This window comes from Macrobrachium nipponense, chromosome 43 (assembly GCF_015104395.2).
Source record: "Macrobrachium nipponense isolate FS-2020 chromosome 43, ASM1510439v2, whole genome shotgun sequence".
NCBI classification, from domain to species: domain Eukaryota; kingdom Metazoa; phylum Arthropoda; class Malacostraca; order Decapoda; family Palaemonidae; genus Macrobrachium; species Macrobrachium nipponense.
This window is the reverse complement of record NC_061104.1, coordinates 9,129,786-9,149,162: the sequence shown is the minus strand read 5'-3', so window position 1 is coordinate 9,149,162 and position 19,377 is coordinate 9,129,786. Positions and strand designations below refer to the sequence as shown.

General features: G+C 34.4%; 1 long non-coding RNA gene across 3 annotated transcripts in view; it reads right to left on the bottom strand.

The window, feature by feature from the left end:
* LOC135213820 (uncharacterized) overlaps positions 1-19,377 on the bottom strand; it is a 583,703-nt gene that overhangs the window by 90,226 nt on the left and 474,100 nt on the right. For all 3 annotated transcript variants that reach the window (XR_010314216.1, XR_010314218.1, XR_010314217.1), the window contains one exon: positions 11,674-11,787. This is a non-coding gene — a long non-coding RNA (uncharacterized LOC135213820). The remainder of the gene's footprint in view (positions 1-11,673; positions 11,788-19,377) is intronic.

The following is a 19,377-nucleotide window of genomic DNA, read 5'->3' as shown; positions in this document are numbered from 1 at the left end:
ATCGCCCAATTAGGGGGTGTAAGCCTTATATTCGTGGGCGGGCATATGACGGGCGCTTAATCCAATGCAGGTGCGCATTCCTGTGGAAAAACCGCAGACAGGCAGACAGACAGACATACGCTGATAAATATCGACAGGTTAACCCGCTTACCTGTTTGGTCCAGGTGTTTCATGACTGGACAGAAATAGAAGATTTGCGTTTAAGGAATGACAGAGTGAATGGCGAAGGCTCATTGTAATCATCGTCATTACAAAGAATTCTATTATCATGGGAATAATTATTTGTTTGGTTAGCACTCTTAGATGAAGATGTCTGTCAGAAATAGATAACAGTTTTTTTTTCCGTAGTTTGCTCTTCATCTCTAGGGAGCCAATGATGCTTTCAGAATCACTCGCTCTCTAAAGATGAAGACCACAGTGGTTAAGTGAATTACACTTGTATTGTTTTGTTTGAAGTTTACTGAAAATATTTGTACATATATGCATTCTGAAAGGATAGCATCTATAACAAGATCTCCATCTAAGGGGAAAAGGCATTCCGGTGATATAAATTTATGCATAAACAACCTATTGTTTTGATACACGCCTTACGTTCTGAAACACTGTATCCAGCGCATTTATATTGATCTCAGTTAATGTTAGGTTAGTTTATCAGAGGTGTTGTGTTTTATGAGGTCCAAAAATTTTTCGAGGATATGACTGAAATAGTAGTATCCTTTGCATTTATGATGTTTGGAGACAAGAGCATAATATATACACTAATACAATTCACTCCTTTCAATTGAACTGCGCAGAAGTAAAATAGAGAAATCACACGCGCGCGCACACACATAATTGTATATATATATATATATATATATATATATATATATATATATTATATATATATATATATATATATATATATAAATTATATATGTGTGTGTGTGTATGTGTGTGTTTGTATATATATACATACTATATATATATATATATATATATATATATATATATATATATATATATATATATATGTATATATATATATATATATATATATATATATATATATATATATATATATATATATATATATATATATATATATATAGTAAGTATTTTTGCATGTAGGCATATGTATGTATGTATGTATGTATCCTAATAAATTCGTACCCAGAGTAGTCGCAGCTAGATTAAACATGAATTTGCTTTAACAACCATAACCTATGGAAATAATTCATTTGAGTAATATATTACTTCTAACATCTGTTTTAGGCAATAAAGCGCTGAATGCAACCGTGTCGCGGTGCATTCAGGAGCGCGTGTTGAGGAAGCCCATAAATTTACCACGGTTATAAAAATGCATATCCCTTCTTTTAATGATACGCTGATAATAAAATCCGGACGCCATGTTTATTACACAACACCGAACAAAAAGGGACAGAAGGCGAGAGCTGAATGTGGAACTGCTCACCGAATGCGAAATGTGACAAATGTAAACTAGGAATTATTGTTGTTAGACGCTGCGAATACACAGACGGGGACAAGGAGCGCCGAGGCCACCGAGTCGATTTGAAAACGCTAACCCTCTCTGGCTTCCCATGGCTTGGCCCAGAGGAACAAAAGCCCAAAGACATTCGGGACCAGAGATACACGGACGGCACCCCCTGGGGGGAAGCGCCTCGGAGACCCCTTGCTAAGGCCAGTGTCCACCATTTGTCGAACAAGGGCTCCGTTTGATATATAGCCCTCAATGCCCTCAAAGAAACTGGGCTAAAGAAAAGACCTTACTGGAAAATCCGGTTAAGAGATGGCCCCGGGAAATATAATGGGTGTTCGCAAACAAGGCGAGTCAGCCCTTTCCATTGTGGGTTTGTGTGTCAAGTATTTGCATGAAATATTTCCCGTCAAACTTGACTTGTATTCGCGGGTACGGGCGATCGCCGGCGTTGAAAGGGCGTAAACCATGTGGAACGTTACAGAGCTCTCTCTTTTTTTCTTATTTTTAAAGATACCTATCTATCTCTTTCATCTTTCCGTGGATCCCGAATAAGGAATCTTCTTGTGAAAAGGCCATGAACTAACCCGGTGATATTTGTCTCATCACAATTAGAATTGCGAAAACGGCAGCAGAGGTCCACTTCTTGTCCTCGCAAATAGGCTTCGTTCAATAGGTCCTCCTGGCTCCGAAGACAGTTGCTGCCCTGTGAGCTACGACGCTGTCCCGAATGGAATATTCCCGGTCTATTGACCTCCTGAAAGATCATGATGGATGACCTTCCCCTGCCCTGACCTCTTCGGAGGGTAATCTACTAATCCTCCTGACCACCCACCTCAATCTTCCGATGATTAATATAGTCAACGTCGACTACGCCTTTCAGCCGACCGAGGATTTTCTTTCAAAACGTCTTACGAGCAGACTTTCGCCGGGATTTCGGATACAGACTGAGCTGACCAAAGTTGTTGTGACCCCAGTGCGAGATAAAAGAATAACAAATATACATCAGTTTGATTTTCCTATGATAATAAGCTAAATGACTGACAACATTTTTTTTTGCGAATTGTTGAAGGATACGTCAATATAACAGCTCTACAATAATAATTTCGCTGAACATGTTGCTGCGCCACTGCTTTTGGAATTCCGATAAGTATATATAAATAATCAAAAACATATATATATATATATAGTGTGTGTGTGTGTGTGTATATATATATATATATATATAACTATATATATATATATATATATATATATATATATATATATATATATATATATATAATGTATGAATGTGTAAAAATAAAGGTAATGCCTCGGAGGAAAATGAAAAACGCGAGACCTGCCGAGGGTAGTTAAGATCGAAAGATCTCGGCAGTTCTCGTTTCTTCATTTTCCTCCCTGTCATTACCTTTATTTATACATAGCATCACGTTTTATATATTTCGTGATCAAGTTATTCTCGTATGTATATTATATATATATATATATATATATATATATATATATATATATATATATATATATATATATATATATATATATATCTGATTCACATTAGGATCAAACCCAGGACATTCAATTGAAAGGCAAGGCTTCTGCCAACTAAGCCACACGAGTCATAAAAGAAGTTGGAACCTAAGTACCGCTGTACCTAAGGCTTTACCTGGGCAAGTTAATTGCCTCGCATTCTAGCGTGTATTCCCCAACTCCCCAACTCAGCAGTGACCCAGTTGACAGTGTATTATATATGTATGTGTGTGTGTATATATATATATATATATATATATATATATATATATATATATATATATATATATATATATAATATATATACTCAGTCTTTAAGTGAGAATTCTGGGTATCAGCAGTTCCATCACTTAAGTCATAAAAGAAGTTGAAACCTAAGGTTTCCTGGAAAGGCGCCTAACGCCTGATATACAAGTGAATTTTACCCATTTTACCAATCCTGTGTAAGGGAATTGCTAATGCCCTGGACTCTCACTTCAAAGACCGGGGTCCGGCCCAGATGTGAATCAGATACTGATGCGTGCGAGCGTGTGTTTGTGGGCGAGTGTATTTCAATACATATCTCTGTTCAACAAATGAATGGACATTTAATCCGAACTAGACTTGTCTCTCTCTTTGCAGCAAAATGTGTTGGAGTCTCGTCGTTGGGGTCGAATCCTGCAATATAAGGGGAAATTTTCTTGCTTTAATTTCTTCCTAGATGTAGGCTTTTTATAATAAAGTTATTCAAAAAGGTCACTGTATCTATTCAAAATGCGTACGTATACACATACATTTATATATATGTATATATATATATTATATATATATATATATATATATATATATATATATATATATATATATATATTATGATATATATATATATCTTATTTAAATATATGTATATAATATATTATATATATAAGTACCTATATATATATTATATATATCTATATAATTTAATTTATATGTATAAAATGTACCTATGTATCAGCAGATTAGCAACATGAAACTAGAGGTAAATTAGAGTTAAATTCCGGAAACAAAATATTTGCATTCGTTCTGAAGGTCTGGAATTATTTTCTTCTTCCCGTTGCATTATCAACTTCTGTTTGTTTGCTTATGTCATAAGCGAATAATGCCGGACTCCAAATAAAAAAAAACTCTCATTGTTTACATTATTTACGTAATTTCGAAGCGAAACTCTCGAATTCATTCCTTTCACCTGGTGACGTCTCGGATTCTGTCTGTCGCTTTGGTCGCCGTCCATACTACGGCGCCTGTCCCCCTATTTACTGTCTATCGCGAGGCCGAACGAGGGCTCGGGCGGAACTTACTGACATGTCAGTGACGCGTACCTTACATTATGCACGGTGTCCAGCCGACCAACATTACATCGTGACAACTTTGTTTTGGCGTCGTCCGCCATCAATAATGGCTGGCACTGAATTATTACCCGCGTCCATTCCAAGGTTTGTTTTTCTGCTCTTTTTCGCTCACTTTTCCCTCTCTTTTTCATTTGCCAGGATCAGCCAAACGATATTTTCTAAACATACTTTTCTCTCTTCTTTTTTCCAACACTGTCGCTCTGTCGCTAAGGTATATCTTCATGGTTTTGCGTTTATTTATATTTATTCCCCGCATGGCGTTTTGAATTGCTGTGTTATCTGGCGTCACAACTACCAGGGTCACTGATGCAACAAACATGCCTTTCCTCCGATCTTCATATCTTAGACAGAATATAGAGATATGGAATCATAAATGTTCATTTTAAGGCTTGAATGTTTGATGTTAAATTTTACACGAAATAGCTCTGCTGTTTCGTGTATGGAATTAAATGTTGCAAAAGAAATTCATGACATTTCCAAAGAATAATCCAAGTACTTTAACCATACCATTTTGAAATGAATTTGAAAATTCATACATGTATGAAACAGATTTTCGAGCAGTATATATCTTTAAGTTTGTGTTTATACATACATCTTTAAATATCCATATAGGTAATAAAATTACATTCCGTACTTATCATGATCGCAATTTGTTTTATTAAACAACAGTTTACCCTTAATTAGCAAGGCAGAATTTACCGTTACATTAATCCTTTAACGCAATATGGATAACCGAAATACGCAAAAAGCTTACTTTTAGCTTAAGCCCGCTCACCAGGAAGCCAAAGAGCACCCAAGGGAAATTCCACCATTCACCTCCAACTGGATTTTGATTTTGCTATCTTCAGTTATGATGACGTTTTTGTTCTAACACGACTGACAACACTTCAATCCATCTCTTTCTAAGTCGCCCTCTTAATATATTGATTCTAACATTTTAACATTTCCGAATCATAAACATGTGACACCCGTGTTTTTTCCAGAGCTTTAGAGAAACTCTCTCTCTCTCTCTCTCTCTCTTTTATATCTATATATACTATATATTATATATATTATATATTATATGGTAATATAGACTGGTAAAAATGTTTCGTTATAACAGATTTCCATCTAATAAAAGGAGCCCATAAAAACACCAAAATATAGAGAGAGAAATACTATATTTCAGAGACTGCTGTCTGAAATCAGTATTTCTCTCTCTATATTTTCTTGGTGTTTTTATGGGCCCCTTTTATTAGATATATATATATATATATATAATATATATATATATATATATATATATCTATATATATTCATATTTTTTCTTATTTACTTGTTATAAGAGGCGTCTTCAGGACTAATTTACTAACTGACAAAATGACATAAGAGAGCAAATATTTTATTCCGCAATGGTATGTGTATATGTATAGTAAGTATATAATATATATATATATATATATATATAATATATATATATATATATATCATACTACATATATACATACATACTATATACATACATACATACATACATACATACACACACATATATACATATATATATATATATATATATATATATATATATATATATATTATATATATATATATATATATATATAATGACTTATTTTTGTCTCTGTATACTGATACAGAGGCATATTTGTTTTAGTGATGGAAGTTTTGTCTCGGCTCATATAAATGAGAAAATGCTTATTTTCTAGCATGGAGAATAATGGTTTTTTTTTTTCTTTTTTGGAAGAAAATTGTCTTGAATGGTCTTCCCTTATTTTGTCACCTATGCTTAATGTAATGGCATTGTTTTTTATAATTTCAGAGTGACTTCTTCCACCAGTGTTTTTTTTTGCTGTCCTAATCTTGATAGTTTTCAATTCATTTGTCTAACCTTTATTCAAGAATGAAATAATTAGTTATATGAACATCCGCAGGTGTTGTCTCTATCAAATAATATAAAGGTTTATTTTGCTTTAAGAAGAGACATTTCCAGGGGTAACTTCTTAATAGCTAACACTTGCACATATTGCGATACAAACACATACACAGATATATATTATATATATATATATATATATATATATATATATATATATATATCTATATATATATATAATATATATATATATATATATATATATATATATACTATATACAGGATGTTTCGAAATTAGAGCCCTCCCTCTACAGCATAAACTAAAATTGCATGCTTGAGGGGTATGATTTCAGCAAATCGCAAAAAAGCTGAGACTCAAACTCCATTTCCCTGAGCACTTCGGTCACCTCTCTTCTCAGGTCGTCGAGGCTTGGTATCCATCATAGTTTCACTGTGAGCGCTTCAACACGATTCTTTAAGATACTACCAATGTTTTCACACACACATTAAGGTACCTGAAAATTCACTTAACGAGAAGAAATCGATACCACTGTTTCGAAGTAGCTCCTATGTCTGAAGAGCCTTGAAACATGGTGCCTTTTCATGCAAAAATGTGACTTCTTCAACAGATAAGTTGATAACACATTTTTAGGATCTTTGAGGAAAGGAAATACTCCACCAGTAAGCACAGTTTCTCTGAAGTATTCGCCCTTCCATGACTGTCTTTTTTCTTTGGTGATCCACATTTACCATTTGGCTGTGAAATAGGAAAATTCCCAAACATTCAGGAAATTTGACAACTTGGCGATAGCACACGTCATCACTGACATCATCCAACTTTGCAGCCCAAATGATGTCATTTTTATGATTTGGCTTCCTGACTGTGTTAATGAAAAATTCATGTGATACGGCAACATGGAGAAAGTCAGCTTCATCCCAGTCTTTAAGAAATGAACCACAAAACAATGCACGATCTTCTCTCTGTAGCTGAGTGATGTTGGCCTTGCTGATAACATAAAATGGCTTGATACCAGATTTTTTCAACTCACGGTTTACAAAACTATAACTTTTCTTCTTTCCCCTTTGTTTCTAGTTCAAGCATCAATTTACGTAAAGACTTTCTTGGTCTACCCACTGCCTCAGCTATGATGTCTTTTGATTCCTGAGAAAGGACTTCAGGCCTTCCAAGATTCTCACTCTTTTCAGGATGACAGTCATATGGATTTTTGTTCCAGTTTCTTTTAACAAAGGATTCATCTCTTTTAATGTATTTAGCTATCCAGGAACGTGAAATGAAGGATGCGCCAGCATCCCTGGCCTCTCTGAAGGTTATATCCCGGATTCAGTCAATCCATTTGATTTCCTCCAAGTCGTTAGTCATGGCTGTATCTAACTCCGTCACTCAGTCTGAAAATACAAGAAATGTAAAATGAAAAATAGTTTAATAGAATCTTAAGATGATGTACTTGGAGATAGGCTATAGCAGAAAACTTCATAACTTTCCCTTTGTTCTGTGGAGGGGGGGCCTCTAATTTCGAAACAGACCCGTATATATATATATATATATATATATACTATATATAATATATATATATATATATACATATAAATACACATACATACACACATACATACATACATACATGCATACATACATACATACATACATAACATACATACATACATCCTATATATATATATATATATATATATATATATATATATATATATATATAGGAATATAATATATATATATAATAATATATAATACCTTTCATTTTATTATCTACGGTAATAAATCAGATATTTTCATCTTTTATTCATCCATCCTAGTTTATTAGACTAAAAAGACTCTCCGTACCCTAACTTTTCTTTCCTTTCCTATCTTTTGCTCTTGATTTCTTCCATTCTTCCAGCTCACCTTTTCTCTCTTATTCCCACACTAACAACCAACCCACCCCCTACCTAACCTATTCCCCTACCCCCCCCCCCTCTCCACCTTCCCCAAAGCATCGTACTCCTTTCGGGGAGTAAATTTGCATACTTGATGAACTGTTGATCTCTCCTCTTGAGATGTTTATTGGGTCTCTGTTTATCGCCGGATATGGCCACTGAAAGGAATATCCCCCTTTGCTACCTCTTGCCACCCCCCCCCCCAACCCCGTCTTTTCCCATCCCCATATTTACATCTTCTTAACGGCGGACAGAGAGAGAGAGAGAGAGAGAGAGAGAGAGAGAGAGAGAGAGTTCTCTATCCTTATAGAGCAATGTAAGAGATAGTAAAGATTGATTTGATGAAGAAATGTCTGATAAAGAAATAATTATGACATTTTGTCACGTTAGTGAACGCTCGTTCTTTTGTACGAAAATTTCTGTTCGCCATTATTTGATAAGTATTGTATCCGTAATTACTGACTGGACAAACATAAAGAGAAAACAGAAAGATTCATAGATAGATAGATAGACAGACAGATAGATAGATGAGGACATGATTTTTCAAAACGAAGGGGGGAAAATCTGATAATTACAATAAAAAAAACAGATTACTCTAGTTTAAATTTCCTGCCTTTGACTTTCTTTACAAAGTAATCTCTTATGATTATTTTACAATCAGTTCTCATCGAAATAGTTAATATATGAGAGAAAACAGTAATTTGTTACCTTATCATCATACTTTAACTTTATAAATTGTATTGACGAACCTCAAGATACTATATACTTCTAGTGTCATTATAAACTGTTTAAAAATGCCTTCAGTTTGTGAGAACGATATATTTTTTATTTTATATTGATCATAGAAAAATAATTTACCTGAAATATTATCCTATCCTGAAAGAGAGAGAATTTTAATTTCATAGTCTTGCTCCCTTTCCTATGATGGACCCACCGCCAGAGCTTCGTACCAACCATCAAGGTTTATACATCGAAATGCTAAATGATATATATATATATATATATATATATATATATATATATATATATATATATAATATGTATATATATATTATATATATATATATATATATATATATATATATATATATATAGTGTATGTGTGTGTGTAACTGAACAACCATAATGTCCCTCTTAACTACTCAGATATATGTCCTTATGTGATTCTTTAAAATTATATCTTACCTATTGGAACTAAACTTCTTAATAAGGGCACGGAATAGGAGTATAATTTACGAACTGAACATCCTATTTCAACTTCACAGTTAGTGATTAAGAATCTGCTGATTTAAAGCTTTTCTCTGATCTCCCCCTAATACAATACTGGGGAAATTTCCATACGTTTTAATGCGCTACCTAATTCGAATCCACGGTTTTTGGTACTGTCAACGCAAGGATAGCCCCGGATTGCCACAACTGCAGCAAATACTCGGTTGATGGCTACAGCTGTGGTTTGACAAGCTCTGATTTCAGATTTTAAATGTACTTTAACTCATACCCTTACTCTTGCACTTTTGTTTTATGTTTCTCTCTCTTAAACTTTTTTCTAAAGAGAAACCGTAGTTTTGCTTCCATTACGTGTGTGTGTGTGTGAGAGAGAGAGAGAGAGAGAGAGAGAGAGAGAGAGAGAGAGAGAGAGAGAGAGAAATTACATAAGAGAATATTCAGGGAGACCATATTATTTTCTCCTAAACGTTAAGTTTCAAGAAATATGGGAAATGAAGAAAAAATCACGAAATTACTACCAATATCCCCCACAGCGATATAGTGAGGTGTCCTTAGCAGATGTCCATCAATTGAACGACAAAATGAAAAAAAAAAAGGAGTAAAAAAGGAAAACGCCTCTTGAGTAAACGGGGAATCCAAAACCCAACCTAAATAGCAAATAAGACTAAATCCCCTTCATGTCTCAGCTCATTTGAAGAACATTAGGGGAGAGAAGGGATTTAATAGCATTACATATGCAAATTAGGTCATTTATTCTTCTTACGCTTCTTACGTCTTCTTTCTTTCTGGCCCCCTTCTCTCCCTCGTTTTCTTCTCCTTGTTCTTCTCCTCCTCCGCCTCCTCCTCCTCGAGATGCATAGGTGGGCCAAGACTTCCGTTTAGAGGTATCATTAGAGGGATCTGGATCCTGAGATTGGACCCAAGAATGGATGCTTCCTTGTTCTCCTGATGACGCTCCTCCCATCCTCCTCAAAGGATTTGCTTACTGGCCTCTCCTCCTCCTCCTCCCCTGTACTTCAGTCTTCTCTCTTCTTCCTCATTGTCTTCATCTTCTCTTCTCAATATTCACCTTCTCTCACCTTCTCCTCCTGTTGATCAGTCCTGAAGTTTCAATGCAGTCATTTTTTATGCCCTTTCCTGTATACTTATGGCATTTGAAATACCAATGCTTTGCTATAACATGTTTTTTTTCTTACTTCTGAGCTAATCCTTTTCAACAGTGACAAATCACTTCATACTACAATCTAATATAAAATCAATAACTGTCCAAAGAGTAGCGCTGAAGTGGAGATTATCATTAATCCAATTCTTATATCATTATATTTCCGGAATAATAGGTGCCACTACCTTGTCCTTGAAAAGCGTCTCTCGATCATAACTATGACCATGCCACGTAATCAGAGACCATCATGCTGGCAATATTTCCCACGAAAACAAACCGCGTAACAATACTCTTAATAAACAAAATAAATTAATACTTGGATTCCCTTTAAAGTCAGCAGTCTCACTGTAATCTTACTGAATGATCAGCAATAACCATGCTAGCACATTCTTCTTTTCCGCTAGATAACAAGAAATATATTAAAATTTTCCTACTAAAGTACACGCTTCTTCATTGGCAAATGTCTATAAGTATGATAATCTTAAATGCTACAAAAGAACCCTTTAGTTCAGCGCTGTAATCTCGCAAAATAATCAGACATACGTATGTATCACATGTTCCTCTTTTTTTCTTTCTTCTTCTTCTTCTTCAGAGGAAAACAGTTGCTCCTTGACAGACTTTGTTAATTTAGCCTTAGAACTACGAGCAATAACTCAGGAGGATCCTCCAGCCTGATTCCGGAGGAGTTAATTAAGGAATAGCATTCCGTGCGGCATTTGTTTGCCGGGATATTTTTGTTATCTTGTGCTTGGATGTTGTTTAATGGTCTCTGTTAATGAAATCAGCTTCCGGCACTGATCTTTCGCTGTTATCTGGATTCTCTTCGTAGAGAAGACCTTTCACCTTCCGCCTACTCACTTCTTTATCTCCGCGATTTTCTTTTTATTTTCTAACCTTTTTTTCTAATTCCCAGTGAAATAAAGTGAGGGCTTTTCTCTGGTATATTTTCGACCATATTTTGTTTGCTTTAACTTCCTGAACTTAAAATCATTACATAGAAATTTAATTATGGTGAACACCTAGGAAACTTCACAAACACAATATGTCCTTTCACAATAAACAAAGTGAGACTATTACTTACCAGTTCTCCTATTAATTCTCCAATAAATGGTATGAGGGTTTCGTCTTCAAATATAGCTACATCAAACAGCAAAGCGTTCCAGAGATACTCGGATTTCTAGTAGTTACCAAAAACCTTTGGAAAAAGAGAAAATATAGCAATGGTTATACAAGACGAACCCATACTTTTTACTTTTAATTTCTACTGTTGTTACACCAAATATAGGTTAAATGTTTTCAGTGCAAAGGGAAGATAAAAGTGGATTATTTTGTATGAAATCTAAAAATATGACGTAAAACAAAACATTTAAATAAATCAGGCTAACTAGTTAAATTCACATGTGATGAAAATAAAATTCACGGAAACTTATTTATTGTCATGGAATATAAAAGACAGTGTATAATCTAACATTACGTAATTAAAGAGACTGATGAAAAGTTATACAATTAAATAAAAAAAGCAGTAATAACCTAATTCACTCAACACCATTCCCACACCAAAATATAGTTTTAAACATTAACCCGATCTTGAGAGGACTTTTTGGAGAGGAATCCGGGGAAAGGTAAGTGAAATGATTTCGGGGTGAAGTTTATTTAATTATTTTGTATTGTCGTGAATTGGATCTAGGATTGGTGTCCCTTCAAGGAATAAATCCCTGGGGAAAATTCTCCCTTATGCGAGAACAATGCTCAATAGGAGGACGGATCAAGGATCCTCCGCCAGACTGACCACCAGTTAATGTATCCCTCGATTCTAAACAAGATTTTTTTCTTTGACAGATTTAGCCTTTTGTTGAAATGAAGGCTTAATCTAGATGGAAACATTCTTATGGAAATAGATATATATGTGTGTGTGTGCGGTATATACTTGTGGTGCCTTTATTGTAATACGTTGTAGGGGTGTCCTTTTCCCTTTTTTTTAAGAACATAATATTGCTTTATATTTGTTGCAGGTGATGGCAGTTTTGTCGTTCCAATATGTTTTCATTTCCATTTTGGTACGATGGGAGTTCGAATGCATATGCTTGTTACGCGAGTTCTTTTTTGTTTCTGCTTTTTTTCTCCTCATTCATAAATGATAAAGAAAATCCTTTCCTGTTGCTTAACTCAATATAAATGTTTTATTGAACGAAATATGAAACACTGATTGTCTTTCCACTATATCTCGTATTTCTGCTTATTTATGATATTTTTTAAGAGTTCACGAATAAATTATACAACAATGCTTCTTTGCCTGCAGTGTCAGTTTACATTCCAAGAACTTGATGGACTTATTGTACCGTCTCTCAGTCTCTTTAGTTAGTTATATTGTTATTGACAATATTATTCTAATCATTATCTTTCTCCGCAGGTTGAAGGTAAATAAAGTGGTCACTTCGAAGAACAAATCTCAACACTGGAAACATAATACGACAATAATTGGGGGGAAAAATCCAAAATGACACTTATGTCAGCGCAACGTTCTCCTCCCCTATTAATATACTGTAATTTATACATATTGCAGCCATACAAATATCTCAAGTATTCATTAAGAATGTGGTTTCATCAAACACCTCTGCCATTCAGAAAATCCCATTATTATTATTATTATTATTATTATTATTATTATTATTATTATTATTATTATTATTATTATTATATATTTAAGCAAGTAGTACTACATTGGATTTCCCTGCTAGGCGTATTAATAATATATATATTACCTCTAGTTGTGCGTAAACATGTCCGTAAACACAAATAACGGTTGCATTATCAGATGCATACATACCTATGCAAAATCAAGAATGTTCACAACATACACATACAATATATATATATATATATATATATATATATATATATATATATACATTATTATATACATAGTATATACCATATAATCTATATATATATATATATATATATATATATATATATTATATATATATATATATATATATATATATAGATAACTAGCAGCTGTACTCGTCCCTCGGATGTGTTATCGAACGCACATTTAGTCTTCTAAATAACATGGATGTATATCTTTCTCCACCCAGTGCTACTGCGTCACTGACTGGCTCAGTCAGGCACTGCTGGCCGACGGCAGGCGCATACATGTTGCTACAGGTTGCTTGGGAAATATTTTTATTGTGAGGACCCCTTGATAAAATCCAGCCTATAGTTAAACTCTGATATTGTGGTTAACTGCGTTTGTAGTCATTTATGCTAACGCATGGTACCAAATTTGAATGCAGTAAGCCCATCTTTGACCTTCTGGACCCTTATTCCCAAATGGAGGGGGTGCGGCCGTCTTGCTATTAAGGTCGAGGTAGGTAGGATACGATCCCCTTCTCCCATCGCTGGTATGTCGAAAGGCTGTAGGCTTCCTGCCCTCTAATATTGAGCGAAACCCTAAAGTCCCCATTCCCCGGGGGGGGGGGGGGGGGGGGGGGGGGGGGGGGGGGGGGTGGGGGGGGGGGGGGGGGGGGGGGGGGGGGGGGGGGGGGGGGGGGGGGGGGGGTGTGATCCCCTTAATACTGAGGGTGCCTTATGACCCCCATGATGTGGGGAGCCTGTTTGTACCTATAGAAACATTTCTACATAGATGTCAACTCCGAAACTTGTAAAAATGAGGGGTATGAAAAAGAGGGGTTATGACCCCCTTAGAAACGGCCCTCGAATTTCGGATTTTGACTAAAACCTTCCTGGGAGAGGGGAGTCTACGGTAAGGCTTTCGTAGCCCTAGCTTCACTAATCTAGACGCGCATTGTAAACGAACAAACAAACAAACAGACAGACAAACCGACAAAAATTGCCTTATACATATATAGAGGTTTAAAAGATATTTCATACGATTTCTCTTCTCTGAGAATACATTCAGAATTTCTCACGGAACGCCGTTTCCCCGGGCTCTAGGGATATAAGATTCCCACGAGGGGTTCATTTCTCGTGTTTATCTAAGTATTACTCACCGGAAGGAACCTCCTATCCAGTACCCGTCAGCCCGCTTGAGTGTTGTCTCATTTTCTGCTTTCGTTGTTTGGCTCCTCTTATTAATGTTAGCTGTTCTCCCACCCAACCCCCATCGCCACCCCACTTTTCCATAGGTCAGTTTCCCCCATGAAGGCAGTTGCTTTTGCGACGCCAGTTTGATGTAGACAATTATTTATTCAATCATTTTCCCCTTAGTTGGTCCTTGGCAGGTTCATCATGGCAGCCAATGTAGAGGCCAACGTCGAAGAGTTTAGACATTTTTATGTCTATCTTTTGCATCTCTGGCAGGAAGATAGAGACCTTATTTGACCTTTAGATTAATAATGAAATTTCTTTTTTCTTTTAAAAATCTATTTTTTTAAGGTGAACCGTATTTTAAAGATGCAATTTTCGCGGGAAGACTTCTTAATAATCCTCTTGATTTTTTTTTCGTACTTTATCGTTTCACGACACTGGAACCTGTCACGTCAGAAAATATAACCATAATCACTGCAACTCCCCTTTTTTCTAATACTTTCCCAAGACAGCTTCAGAATCTCTTCTGTAACTTTAAAATCTTCTCAAATAAATCTTTTGAGGTTTTTAGATATATTTTGTAATTACAATAAGTGTAACAAAAGCGTTTAGGCCAGTCACCCCTAAATAGAAGAAGATATATAACTAAGCGTAACTGAATGCATAGTTATATAATTACTATAACATTTGGATACTAAATTTACAGATGGAAATATCAGGGAATATTTTTCTCTGTTCATTTGAAACCCCTTAGTTAAGAAAAACAGGTTAATTAACTAATTAAATTAATCAACATAATATATACAGTTCCATATATGCTCTCTTTCTTTGCCGTGAGATATTTCTGTATCGGCACTACAGACTCCTTCCATCTAGTATATGAATATTTTTCAGAAAAACAATTGGCTTTTCCATATACCACTTTCTTTGTTTCTCAATGTATATGTTTTTTCTATTCACTGGTTTATTTGCTTGTTTTCAAGTGCATTTTTTTTCGCTTATTACTTTACTCATTGCATGTTGTATGAGCCACGATTTTTATAAAGGATGATCACCTTTCGTATTCCGAGATTAATAATTCAATTCTGTAAACGCGTGAAAATTAAAGTCGAAATTATATACAAAACAAAACCACAAGAGGATTATAAATAATGACATATCTAACAAGCACCCTCAGTCAACTTAAGTTTTTAATCCCCACTCTGAAACACAAAAATTATACAAAATTAATAGTCTTTCACTGGGAATCACACAGAGAGAAAATCGGTTAAATATCATTATCGCCTTTGCGTCATCCTTTGCTTATTGGCGTCAAATGGTTTATTAAAAATAACCTCTTAACACAAATAACTGAAGGGGATAAAATAGTTGAACGAACTATACTGAGCTGTGAATGTGGTTGGTTACTTTGTCTTAAGTTGTTATCGTGTTTTTTTTTAAACTAATATACTAAGTCACATTTCAATGATTGCTGTCATTTTATAATATTAGTCCTCCTGTAAAATTCTGTCATTCGTCTGTATGGGTAACTAGAAACCAAAAAGTCAATCCAGAGATTCTAAATATAAGTCTTAACGTTTCTTTATTAGCAATGATATTAAAGTTTTTATTAAGCTACTTTACTTATGGTACTCAAGGTACCACGCACCATAAGAGCACTAATCAAGTTGTAATAATTTTAATTTGCATAAGTATGCATGAGAGACCACGTCTAATGCCTTTCTTGAACGTCACTACCCGGTGAAAGAGCAAACAAGCAAATAGTCAGATTCATCATCACCAGTACATTCAAGCAAGTTGTGAGGAAACAACAGTGAATATAATATATATCGTAACAAAGTTTTTATCTTATTGATGCAGCCTCAGGGACATATATTTTTGAGATAGCCAATATCAAATAAATAATTAGTTTGGTTCCTATTCCTACCTTGACTTCATACAGGCTATCACAGATCAGTTAGAATTTCAGAACAAATCTTAAACATATTAGTAACTGTCAAAATCCACATGATCTGAGAGTTTTACAATTATCAAGTTTTTCAAGAGTATAGTGCTTGCAAACGATTCGCATAATTGATAATTGAGGTTGAAATTTCCCATTTAAATAGAAAACTTGATCTGAAGATATGTGTGCAACGGTCTAAATTAACTCTCTTGATAGCCGAGTGGATAAATCCGTCACCGCTGTGTCAAACTCAAACGGTATAGGTTCGAATTCTCGTTGTAACAAATGCACTTATAACTATGAAGAAAATTATTTCTTAAGTAAGGTTAATTCGTAATAAAGGGGCATTTTCGACTTCATACTTGATAGTTTAAAAGTTGCTTGTGAATTAGCTACAAAACTTTGTATGTATTATAAAATATTTGCCACACACACACCGAGACTTTTTTCCATCTTCACAGACACTTAGCTACATGTATCGTTTAATATCATATTCACTACACCTCGGGAATTACCCACACCCAAGGGGAATTATAATTGATAAACGCTTCGACACCAGTGGGATTCGAATTGCTAACTGGTTTGTCAAACAACGACATACAATGACCTTTCCCCATTAATATATATATATATATATATATAAATATATATATATATATATAGTATATATATATATATAGATATATATATATATCTGATATATATATATATATATAGGCTGTTTATATATATATATACGTAAATATTATGTATATATAGATATATATATTTATTCATTTATTTACTTATATATACATATACTAACTGACCAATCCGGCGCTGCCCAAAGAATTCAGAAAAGTTTCTTTATCCCCTTTGAATTACTTTGTTGTTTAAAGTATGTGCACTATCATTGAAAATACTTTTTTTTCCTGTAATTCTGTCTTGAGTTCATTACTTTAAAGAAACATGATATATTTATACATGTATACCAAAGATACTAAAATGTACACCAAGATAATCAACTCGAATTTTTCCTATAAAAGAATAAATACCACGAAAACCACCAAGCAGTTGTAATCTAATGTCGTCATCATGGACGAGGCAGTGACGTCACATGAAACGTCAGGACTACGTCACGAATGTAAAAACCATCCATTCAAGATTTTGTCTTTATACCAAGCATTCACGATTTTCTCTTTAATCCATGAGTTCAAGATTCTCTCTTTATACCATGTATTCAGAATTTTCAATTTTACAGCATGCATTCTCGGATGAGCTTTTGATACCTTGCATCCAGGCATTTCTCTCAATGCCATGCATCCAAGATTTTCTCTTTACACCAAGAATGCTGGGCACCACTAGAAACACAATACAGACGTATTTCTTATAAATTGCAACTATTTATAATATTCATTATTAACGAGAAGGTTTTAGTAAATTCAAAATAAGATCCATAAGCCGCACCCAAAATAAACCTTCCAAACAAAGTATGTAAACAAATGACGCTATTCGTCAATCGTGTGGAAAATCGTGTCCTATTAGTTGATGGGAATTTATATTTTTTTGGCAAGGTATAATTACTATGCGTTCCAAAGTTTTTTGTAAACAACTTTTAAACCGACTTCTGGATTTCCATGCCACTAAAGAACTAGGTGTTTCAAACTTCATCTTAATTTTCAGAAGTACTGTTCATTGTCATATGTGTTTCATTACCTATTTACTTAAAAAATTAGGTTAAAGATGAGTTTAGCCACCCAACCATCCGCAAAAGTGGTGACGTGTATCAGTGACATCGGTAATACGGCATAACGTATACTCAACTATACCTTTATAAATGGTTGTTTGACTTTTGGTTGTCATTTTGACTATCCTGGGCCATGCGAATTATTTTTAAAGTAAATTAATGTACCGTATGATGATGATGATGATATTTATATACTATATATATATATATATATATATATATATATATATATATATATATATAGATATATATATATATATACATATATATATATATATATATATATATATATATATATATATATATATATATAGCTATATATATTTCAACAGTTAGGTAAGGGGGATGGCTCTGCATCATAGATACGTTATAAAGCACCACTTGTTCATCGAAACGGCCTGAGGAAAGGGTAGTAGGTCTTTTTTATTAGAGTAAATGGCTTAATTAAGTACATCTGTCAATTCAGAGTACAACCATAAATTAGGACAATGTTAAGAACATTCAGTGCTTTAGTAGCATGGACATCCTTACGTCGAGTCGGTTTAAAAGTTGTTTACGAAAAACACTATTTCATGGCCTCTGGAATGCATAGTAATGTACATTTGGCTTAAGATGAACACTGAAAAAAAAATTGCATTTTCGTCGCAAGTATACTTTCTTTAATGCGGGGGAAGCGATTAGTCTGCTAATAGGCTACGCATGCGCGGATGGTGATGGATTTGTTTCGTCTCTTCGGAAAGTGATGGATGTTTCGTCTCTTCGAAAAATAGTTCTTGATCTCCAAAGTTGTGCCCATAACTACAAAGTTTTGTGTGTGTGTGTGTGTATTAAGCAGTTAGCTATGATGATGGTAATACCACAGATACTTAAGAATTTGTATTTTATTAGCAAGGAATGATTGAGATACGTTTGGCTTCAAACGAAAACTGGAAGAGAAAGTGGTTATTTCGTCACGAGTGCTTTTTTAATGAAGGGCTATGTCTATCACTGAAGCATTTGGTCTGTTACAATTGTTTCCTTGGCGAGGATTGTAAACAACATTTTAACCTATATACGTTTTCAAT